An 11,188-nucleotide genomic window follows, 5' to 3' on the forward strand; every position below is an offset into this window, starting at 1 on the left:
AGCCTGGAAGAAATGGACAAATTCTTAGAAAGGTATAACCTTCCAAGACTGAAACAGGAAGAAATAGAAAATATGAACAGACCAATCACAAGTAATGAGATTGAAACTGTGATTAAAAATCTTCCAACAAACAAAAGTCCAGGACCAGATGGCTTCACAGGTGAAGTCTATCAAACATTTAGAGAAGAGCTAACACCCATCCTTCTCAAATCTTCCAAAAAATTGCAGAGGAAGGAACACTCCCAAACTCATTCTATGAGGACACCATCACCCTGATACCAAAACCAGACAAAGATACTACAAAAAAGAAAATTACAGACCAATATCACTAATGACTATAGATGCAAAAATCCTCAACAAAGTACTAGCAAACAGAATCCAACAACACATTAAGAGGATCATACACCATGATCAAGTGGGATTTATCCCAGGGATGCAAGGATTCTTCAATATATGCAAATCAATCAATGTGATACACCATATTAACAAATTGAAGAATAAAAACCATATGATCATCTCAATAGATGCAGAAAAAGCTTTTGACAAAATTCAACACCATTTGAAAAAATCTCCAGAAAGTGGGCATAGAGGGAACCTACCTCAACATAATGAAGGCCATATATGACAAACGCACAGCAAACATATTCTCAATGGTGAAAAACTGAAAGCATTTCCTCTAAGATCAGGAACAAGACAAGGATGTCCACTCTCACCACTATTATTCAACATAGTTTTGGAAGTTCTAGCCACGGCAATCAGAGAAGAAAAAGAAATAAAAGGAATACAAATTGGAAAAGAAGAAGTAAAACTGTCATTGTTTGCAGATGACATGATATTCTACATAGAGAATCCTAAAGATGCCACCAGAAAACTACTAGAACTAATCAATGTATTTCGTAAAGTTGCAGGATACAAAATCAATGCACAGAAATCTCTTGCATTCCTATACACTAATGATGAAAAATCTGAAAGAGAAATTATGGAAACACTCCCATTTACCATTGCAACAAAAAGAATAAAATACTTAGGAGTAAACCTACCTAGGGAGACAAAAGACCTCTATACAGAAAACTATAAGACACTGATGAAAGAAATTAAAGATGATACAAACAGATGAAGAGATATACCATATTCTTGGATTGGAAGAATCAATATTGTGAAAATGACTATACTACCCAAAGCAATCTACAGATTCAATGCAATCCCTATCAAATTACCAGTGGCATTTTCTACAGAACTAGAACAAAAAATCTTAAAATTTGTATGGAGACACAAAAGACCCCAAATAGCCAAAGCAGTCTTGAAGGAAAAAGACAGAGCTGGAGGAATCAGACTCCCTGACTTCAGACTGTACTACGAAGCTACAATAATCAAGACAGTATGGTACTGGCACAAAAACAGAAATACAGATCAATGGAACAGGATAGAAAGCCCAGAAATAAAACCACACACTTATAGTCAACTAATCTATGACAAAGGAGGCAAGCATACACAATGGAGAAAAAGACAGTCTCTTCAATAAGTGGTGCTTGGAAAACTGGACAGCTACATGTAAAAGAATGAAATTAGAACACTCCCTAACACCATACACAAAAATAAACTCAAAATGGATTAAAGACCTAAATGTAAGGCCAGACACTATAAAACTCTTAGAGGAAAACATAGGAAGAACACTCTTTGACATAAATCACAGCAAGATCTTTTTTGATCCACCTCCTAGAGTAATGGAAATAAAAACAAAAATAAACAAATGGGACCTAATGAAACTTAAAATCTTTTGCAAAACAAAGGAAACTACAAACAAGACGAAAAGACAACCCTCAGAATGGGAGAAAATATTTGCAAATGAATCAATGGACAAAGGATTAATCTCCAAAATATATAAACAGCTCATGCAACTCAATATTAAAAAAACAAAGAACCCAATCAAAAAGTGGGCAGAAGACCTAAATAGACATTTCTCCAAAGAAGACATACAGATGGCCAAGAAGCACATGAAAAGCTGCTCAACTTCACTAATTATTAGAGAAATGCAAATCAAAAGTACAATGAGGTATCACGTCACACCAGTTAGAATGGACATCATCAGAAAATCTACAAACAACAAATGCTGGAGAGGGTGTGGAGAAAAGGGAACCCTCTTGCACTGTTGGTGGGAATGTAAATTGATACAGCCACTATGGAGAACAGTATGGAGGTTCCTTAAAATACTAAAAACAGAATTACCATATGACCCAGCAATCCCACTACTGGACATATACCCAGAGAAAATCATAACTCAAAAAGACACATGCACCCTAATGTTCATTGCAGCACTATTTACAATAACCAGGTCATGGAACAACCTAAATGCCCATCGACAGATGAATGGATAGAGAAGATGTGGTACATATATACAATAGAATATTACTCAGCCATTAAAAGGAACGAAATTCGGTCATTTGTAGAGACGTGGATGGATCTAGAGACTGTCATACAGAGTGAAGTAAGTCAGAAAGAGAAAAACAAATATCATATATTAACGCATATATGTGGAACCTAGAAAAATGGTACAGATGAACTGGTTTGCAGGGCAGAAATAGAGACACAGATGTAGAGAACAAACATATGGACACTAAGGGGGGAAAGTGGCGGGGGTGGTGGTGGTGGTATGAATTGCGAGATTGGGATTGACATATATACACTAATATGTATAAAATGGATAACTAATAAGACCCTGCTGTATGAAAAAATAACTAAAATTCAAAAAAAATAATATATCAAAATGTTATTGATTCAATATGTAATCAATAGAAAAGATTAGTAAAGAGTTATTTTACATTCTCTTTTTTCACTAAAACTTCAAAATCCAATGTGTATCTTATAGCACATCTCAGCTCAGAGTAGCCACATTCAAAGGATCAATTGCCACATGTGGCTAGTGACTATTGTACTGGATAGTGCAGATTTAGACCATAAAATATCCTTGTAATTCCACTCTTGAGATAATAAATATTAATTACAACCATTTTCTTTTCATATTTCAAGTTATTAAGATACATAGTCTTATGTATTATCTTACTTCATAACTAAAAATAAACCAATGTTAAGATTTTAAAATATTTTTTCAAAGGGAAGAAGCGGAGACAGTGTGTAAAAAAGTATTCTTTAAAGAGAACTTGGCTGCAAAGTATAAGAGAAATAGTGGTTAACTAAGACGATACAGGAAGGGAGGGAGGGTTGTTTGTTTTCTGATATTTAATGAGAGACACAAGTGTATTTATAGACCAAAGAAAGGAGACAAAAATACAGGATGAGACAGAAAATACAGAAAAAGGGATGTTAAAAATTTGAGAGTAGTCTGTCCTTACCCCATTGGTTAGGCTCTCTCCTTATCATAAATAGAATTCCCATGTATATTTCTATTTGGTTCCAGATTTCCTATTCTGATCCACTGATCTGTCTATTCATGTTCTGATACCATGCTGTTGTCATTACTGAGGCTTTATAATATGTTTTAATATCTGGTTGCACCATTATTTTCACTTAATTGTCCTCCCTCTTTTTAAGATTTTCTTCCATTGGCTATTCTTGTTTGTTCACTTTTCATATAAATTTTAGAATCAGCTTGTCTAGTCCAAAAAAATTTTTTTGATGATATTTTTATGGAGAAGAGTTAAATTTTGGTCAATTCAATTCACATGGGCTCTTCCCTTTATTCTAAAACTAACTCTCAACAGCAGGAAACTAATGATGAAGAAAGATAATCAAAATGTGAGGCAGAAAACAGGAAGAGTAGACTGACAGAAGTCAGAGAGGAAGAAAGATCCAAGACAATGGCAGTGATAGACAAATCCAAATGCTCAGATAGAATGAAAGATATATGGACAGAAAAGTTTTTATGGACTTGACTACAAGGAAGTGTAGGGGAGCAAAACTTGCCACCCTAAAATGTCTCTTTAGCATGCTGATTATTTTGAGCTAAAAACAATCAAGGCCCAAAAGACTCAGGAAGAAACTTTGACCTTCCCCCTAACTGCCTTAAAGAATTTAGATAGAGAGCCAGTCCCCAGAATAGAGCTGTCACCAGAGATATCTGTACAGAATATGGGCCAGGTGTGGTGAGAGGAACTCTAGGCAGGGCCTAGAGGTCAGAATTCACTCTGTGTTCCACTGTCTCTGCAGGGCCCAGCAAACATTTGTTTACCAAACATTTGCTTTTCTATTTCTGAATTGCCTTCCTCCCCTTTGAAGTCCCAAACTACTACCCCAACATCCTCTTTTGTCTCTAGCTGAAGATGGTAATTAGGTGAGGGCTTCAGCCACTTTGGCAAGTTACTCAATTTTCCTGGGTCTCTCCTATGGATACATGTTATTAAACTTTTGTTTGATTTTCTCCTGTTAATCTGTCTCATGTCAATTTAATTCTTAGACCAGGCAGAAGAACCTAGAAGGGTAGGCAAAAATTTATTTCTCCCTGACAGAAATCATTGGTAACCTTGACAGGAACAGTTTCCATGGAGTTGTAGGGGCAAAGGCCCAGTATCAGGGGGCTGAGGAATGAATGGGAGAAAAGGAAATGGAGACAATGAATTGTGTGTGTGTGTTTGTGTGTTCATTGCAATGTGATGGAGAGGGGTTGGGCATTGGACGGCAGCTGCAAAATTGGGTGGGGGCCGTTTTAATGAAAAAGATGTGAAAATGTCCATAGGCTGAGAGGAAATAACTAGTAGAGAGCAGGAGGTTAATAATATAAGGAAAGGAAGATGGAGCAAGGATGAAGCTGTGGGGCTGAGAGCACAGATGGAGGATGAATCTTGGATCTGAGGTCATTTTAAAATGAAAGAGAATGGCAATGTGTCAGCAAGTGTGGGATGGAGAGCTGATGGGGCTTATTTTCTCTGTCAGGTAGGACCCAGGTCAAATGCAAGATGCTGAGGGGCACTAATAGACCAGTAAAAATGGTGACCCTCATTTGAGTGCCACTATTTGCTTGGTTATACTCCTCGGTGTATGCATCTGAGTGAAGGGTCAGCTGCAGACTGATTCTGTGTTAGGAGAACATAGAAGGATAAGGAGGTGAGGGCGTGGTGGATACAGATGGAAAAGAAGTTGATGTCATCAATCATAGGATCTTGGGTGATCAGTGAGGTAAGGAAAGGAACAAAAGACAGGGACAAGAGGACACAGACAGCATGGAAGGACAAAGAGGAAGAGTCAAGGGACATGTGAGCTCCAAATCAGGGCTGGGGACATGGCAGGGTATTATGGACTGAGTGTCTGTGTCCTCCCCCCAAAATTCGTATGTTGAAATCCTAATCCCAACATGATGATATTAGGAAGTAGGACCTTTGGGAGGTGATTAGGTCATGAGGATGGAGCCCTCACGAATGGGATTGGTGCTCTTATAAAAGAGACCTCAGAGAGCTCCCTCTCCCCTTCCACCATGTGAGGATTCTGTGTGAAGATGTCTGTCTAGGAACCAGGAAGTGGGCCCTCACCAGACACCAAATCTGCCAGCACCTTGATCTTGGACTTCCAGTTTCCAGAACTGTGAGAACTTACTGTTTTTAATAAGCTGCCCAGTCTATGGTGTTCCATTATAGCAGCCTGCATGGACTAAGACACAGTGCAAAGAATATGAAAGGCTGGGGGTCTATCTGAAGAGTAAACTTGAGAGTTTACAGTTTCATGAGTGCAGCAATTCCTAAGAACTGATCAGCCCCAGGATTTAGCTATGGAACCAGCTAAATGAATTGAAATGGAGATGAATATATCTGGAGTTAAGGAACTATAAGAACTAGCTACTGAATGGACCCGTGAACCATGAAATCATCCAGATGTTGGCAGAAGTCAAAGTGGAGAGAGGTACTTAGAGTCACATGTCACAGTTTTAATGAGGTCAGGAAGAAGCCACAGAACATTGCAATGATTTTCAAACTTAAAAAAAAAAATGAAATACAGTGTGCACTCAAATACACGTGCATGACTGAAATAAAACAAGAGTTTTGCAAAAATAATTCTGCTATTTACTAATCTCTATTCTATTCTATTCTATTCTATTCTATTCTATTCTATTCTATTCTATTCTATTCTTTCTGTTCTGTTCTATTTCATCTAAAAATAAATGCTGGTCACAACTCCCTACACTAATTTCATCACCCAACTGCTGGATTGCACAGCATCCATGGACTCTAGATCCAGATGGCTTAAATTTTAATCCTGGCTCTATCAGTTATTAATAGGGTCACCTTAGACAAGTTACTTGACTGTTCTGGGCCTCAGTGTCCTCATTTGTAAAATGGGGATCATGGTAATAATCCTTATCTTGTACATAGTTGTGTTGGAGAGTGAATGACTTAGTACATGAAATGCCCTTGGAACAGTGCCTGCCACACTGTCCACGAGCTACTATCATCATCATGTAGAAGAGTGCAGTCAGGGACAGGAGAAGCTGCTATTGCCAGGGGACAGAGCTGGCAAAGGAGGATGCTCTTTCCACAATGGCAGAGAGCAAAGGAGATCGCCTGCCTCCCCAGGAGTGTGTGGGAGAATGGCAGCCAGGACACGAAGATCCTGCAAGGAGGCAAGGCCTCAGGAAGAATCAGAGGTGGGGAAGCATGGCCTGCTCACACTGGAGAGGGGCTTCCAGGAGGTAAAGTTTTAAGTGAAAGGTTAGCAGTGGGAAGACAAGCTGCAGTGAGGGGAGACAGGACTGGGGGGAATCAGCTCTGCATCAACACTAGAAATTTGGTTCAGATGGCCTTTGAAGCAAGTAAGACAGGCTCAGGGAAGTTGCCTTTCCTTCATTTTTATAACACATGCTCAAGCCATAAAAACTGGGCATCTATAGTGATCAGGAAAAGTTGGCATTGAAAGAGCTGCTGGACCATCTAGACTCCGCTCTACGTTCGAAGTCCCAGAAGTTTTAGGGACATGCTAAGGCCCATAGGTAATTCATGGAAGAGCCAAGACAGACCTCTGCTCTAGAAACAATTATTCTTTTGCTTTCTCTGGCAGTAAAATTATTTTGTCCCAGAGTTTACATTTTGAGAGTAGTTACCCCTCCCTCTCTACTGAAGCCCACAACGAAACCTCCATCTTTACAAGTCCTTACAGCCCTTATCCTTATAATTCCCCCTTGACCTGTTCACATGTGGCCTAAAGATGTTATATGCATGCTGTACATCCAGCTCCATATTTGTGGATATGGATTTTATCTCCTCAGCTCCTGTGAGAACAGGGGCATTGCAGTGTGCCTCATTCATTCATTCAAAAAAAATTAACTGGGGCCCTACTATGCACCAGGTACTATTCTAGTTGCTGGGAAACATAGTGCTTAGAAGTGGGGGAAAACAAGTTGCAGGGGGGACAATTTACCAATAAACAAATAATCAAGTGACTGCACCATGGGTGGAGAAAAGAGCTCTGAAGAAGACTAAAGCAGGGTAAACAATTAATTAGTACTCAAAGAACGTTGACTACTCAACCAATACTCAACTGGTAATCAACTCCTTGATTGATCTGAGGGTCAAATTCTGAAGTCCACACAGGACATAGTTTGGGGGCACCAAAACATTCCTGATGGTCTTGCCTTAGGACACGCTGGCGACTCTTCCCTGAGGCCAGCGTTACACTGCTGACTGTCACAGCCACACCGTCTCCAGCCTGGCTCTGTGAGCCGTTCTTGGAAGCAGGAGGTGCATCACCTCTTATCAAGTGCTGGATGCTAAGGGGTCTGGGGGTGGGCTTCCGCCTCCCTGTGACATGACTGCAAGGCTGGCAGGGAGCCCCACTGAGCAGAGAGAGGCAGGTTCCACCCAACACATCTCAGGCAGCCCCCAGAATTTGAAAAGCAAGGACTAGCAAGGGCTTTTTGAGCACAGCTTTCCACAGCCCCCCACCCCTTACCTCAATGTGGATGAATTATAATAGGCCACAGGAAAACGTCTCGAGAAAGCGTGAAAACCATACCCCAAAGGACACTTTAAAAGGGTATTCCTTGGGCTTCCCTGGTGGCGCAGTGGTTGGGAATCCGCCTGCCAATGCAGGGGACACGGGTTCGAGCCCTGTCCGGGAGGATCCCACATGCCGCAGAGCAACTGGGCCCGTGCGCCACAACTACTGAGCCTGTGCTCTAGAGCCCGCGAGCCACAGCTGCTGAAGCCTGCATGCCTAGAGCCCGTGCTCTGCAACAAGAGAGGCCACCGCAATGAGAAGCCCACGCACCGCAGTGAAGAGTGGCCCCCGCTGGCCGCAACTAGGGAAAGCCCACGCTCAGCAACAAAGACACGATGCGGCCAAAAATAAATAAATAAAATAAATAAATCTTTAAAAAAAAAAGGGTATTCCTTATGTACAGAATTCCCCAAGCTCTCTAATAAAGCTTCCTTGTTTTCACAGTTTTCCTTCAATCAATTGTTTTCAAGGTGAACTAATATGAGAAATTTCCATTTTTATTTCACCTCACATTCTAACAAATGCCCTTGGTCAATCTCCACCACAATTAGGCACAGGCAGGTGCATCGTTGGCTTGTATTAGAAGGTGGGTACACACAGGATGTCTGGGACTGGGGTGGTTACATCAGAGAGAGCCTTCCCCACACCCAACCGTCTCACCTGCTTATGTTGCTCCTGTGAGCTGGTAGCACCGTCCTGGCAATCACTGGGAACCTAGATGAGTAAGCAGAAGCTGGTGCTTTTCCTTTTTTCTTTCTACAGTCTGGTCGTTTGAGCGTATTTTGAAACAGTAGACCCATGACATTACCCTGCAAAATATGTACAACAAAAATGAACTAATTAAATAATGCAACGTGATACTACAATAATTTACAATCATACTATCTAACATTGGAATAGAGTATCAGGGGCCAGGAGGGATGACATTCATGGCAAGAGGCAGAGAAGGGAAGGATGAGATGAGTGACTGACTTCAGAAATGTTTTTCCTTTCACCAGAATTGTAAAGAAAGCCTGCGCTCTAGGGAAGCGGTCTCATCCAGCCGGAAAAAAGTTTAGGCACACACACCCATATTCTACACTGTGCAACTGCAGGACAGTTTCCTGGGAGGAGAAATAGTGGCTCAGAGGGAGAAGTGGGCAAGACACAGCCCTTCACTGCACCCTCCGCCTCTTTCATTTGTTCCTGGAAGCAAGGGGAGTTCCAGACCCTGCTGGCTGTGGAGGAACAAAAGCAAGGGCTGTCTCCTGGCCACAGGAATTGAATCCAATCCAGGTTGAGCCAATACTAATATTGGCCAACAGTCCTTTTTTTTTTTTTTTTAACTTTTAATTTATTTTTGGTTGCTGTGCGTGGCTTTCTCTAGTTGCGGCGAGCAGGGGCTACTCTTCATTGTGTTGCGCGGGCTTCTCATTGCGGTGGCTTCTCTTGTTGCGGAGCACAGGCTCTAGAGCACATGGGATTCAGTAGTTGTGGCACACGGGCTCAGTAGTTGTGGCGCACGGGCTTAGTTTCTCCGCGGCATGTGGGATCTTCCCGGACCAACACTCGAACCCGTGTCCCCTGCATTGGCAGGCGGGTTCTTAACCACTGCACCACCAGGGAAGTCCCAACAGTCCTTTTTATAATGATGACCATTCTGAGTTTTCTAAAGGTCACAGAGGCATCTAATGAGTGACCACCAGAGACTGTCCTTTGTTCTACAAAGATAACACCACTGACCCAGTTTAGCTTCAGCAAGGGCTTACACAAACAGTGTAAGTAGGTCTAGACCACATGTTTGTTTATGTGAAGGGGACAGCCTGTCTGTACTTGCCAAGGTGGGCCAGCCTTCTGACGCTGCAGCTACATTCACAGAGGTAGCAGAGGAGTTAAAATAGATTTCTTTGAACTTTTTCTTCTTTAAGTCATAAGCAGGGGAGGAAAGTTGGCCAGCTTACATTTCTAGACCTAGCTGATTGAAAAAAACAAAAAGTTTGATAGTACAGTATGCTTACAAGCTTCTGGTTTGCTTATATACAGCTTTTTATAATTTAATTTCTCTCAATTAAAGGGAAAAGATTTTTGATATTCAAGGCATCACAGGGTAGTCACTGGGAGTCCCTAAAAGCTAGTCCTTTGTCGCTTTAGCATCCTATTGACATCCTTGAAAGCTTCTTAGCTTCCTGGCAACGACAGGTATACCAGGCCCACTGTGAGTTTTCTCAGCCTTGAGACAGTTCTCAGCTATTCTCCAAGATGCCTTTTAGGGGAGAATAGAATTGGTAACCAAAGGGTGGATGTTTGGGGTGCACATGAGAAATGATGGTGGGCAGAGACACTGTGGTGGATGTTGAGACAATTTTTTTTAACAGGGGAAATGTTTCTGTGAGTTCACACTGACTTTTCTAATTTGAATTTAGATATGTTTTTCTCTGCCACACATTTACTAAATTCCTAGACCCTCAGGCAACCTATGATTATACCTACATGTCTTCCCTCTCATTATTGTGCAGTCAATTTATTGAAGCATTTAATAGATAAAATACTTAACAAAAAAAGCATGTTATTAAACAATTTAATGTAAATCCTTCATTTCCTTTACTATATTAAAACCATTTTCTTAGGTCCTGCATTTTATCTACTAACTATACCAGGTAACTGACATGTCTTACCTTTGCCGTAGGATGCTGGCCCTTGTTAACTAGGAGGCAGGGGGAGATCTGAATTGATTCCAGTTGCCAGCTTCTTTCATCTCCTCTCTCATAGACGGGCCTGGTTATTTGGTTTTGTAACTGCTTTACTGAGATATTTAGGCTGTCCCAAGATATGTGTCAATGGCAAATTGATTATTTTGAATTAAAGTTACTTAAGAAACAGCCTATGCAAGAGGGACACACTGACTCTCCTTTCTGTCTCCCTGAAAGCAGGAAATTAATCTCTCATATGAAAGATACACTCCCTGCATCTGGAGGTAGAAGGACACCCTTATCACTAGAGAAATGAAATTCAGGCCAAGAAACCTGTATAAACAAACCTTATTTACTTTACTACCCCAAGCCCAAACTCCAGATTCTTCACTAATTAAGCACCCAAAGCCTAAATTTCTTTGTCCTGACAATTCCTCGCAAATTTATTGTTTCTTTGTCTAAAAAGTATATAAGCTGCCTGCTTTGGTCACTTCTTAGATTCCATTTCTATGAGACTCTGTGTGCACAAATTAAAATTTGTTTGTTTTTCTCCTGTTATTCTGTCTTGTGTCAATTTCATT

At 40.9% G+C, this 11,188-nt stretch overlaps 1 long non-coding RNA gene across 1 annotated transcript in view; it reads right to left on the reverse strand.

The window, feature by feature from the left end:
* Window positions 1-10,825, reverse strand: part of LOC133097499 (uncharacterized) — a 28,881-nt gene extending 18,056 nt beyond the window's left edge. The window contains exons 1-2 of the long non-coding RNA XR_009702022.1: window positions 10,593-10,825; window positions 8,599-8,747 (exon numbers count right to left, since the gene is read on the reverse strand). This is a non-coding gene — a long non-coding RNA (uncharacterized LOC133097499). The remainder of the gene's footprint in view (window positions 1-8,598; window positions 8,748-10,592) is intronic.
* Between the last annotated feature and the right edge of the window lie 363 nt (window positions 10,826-11,188).

Source organism: Eubalaena glacialis, chromosome 9 (genome assembly GCF_028564815.1).
Source record: "Eubalaena glacialis isolate mEubGla1 chromosome 9, mEubGla1.1.hap2.+ XY, whole genome shotgun sequence".
Classification (NCBI taxonomy): Eukaryota; Metazoa; Chordata; class Mammalia; order Artiodactyla; family Balaenidae; genus Eubalaena; species Eubalaena glacialis.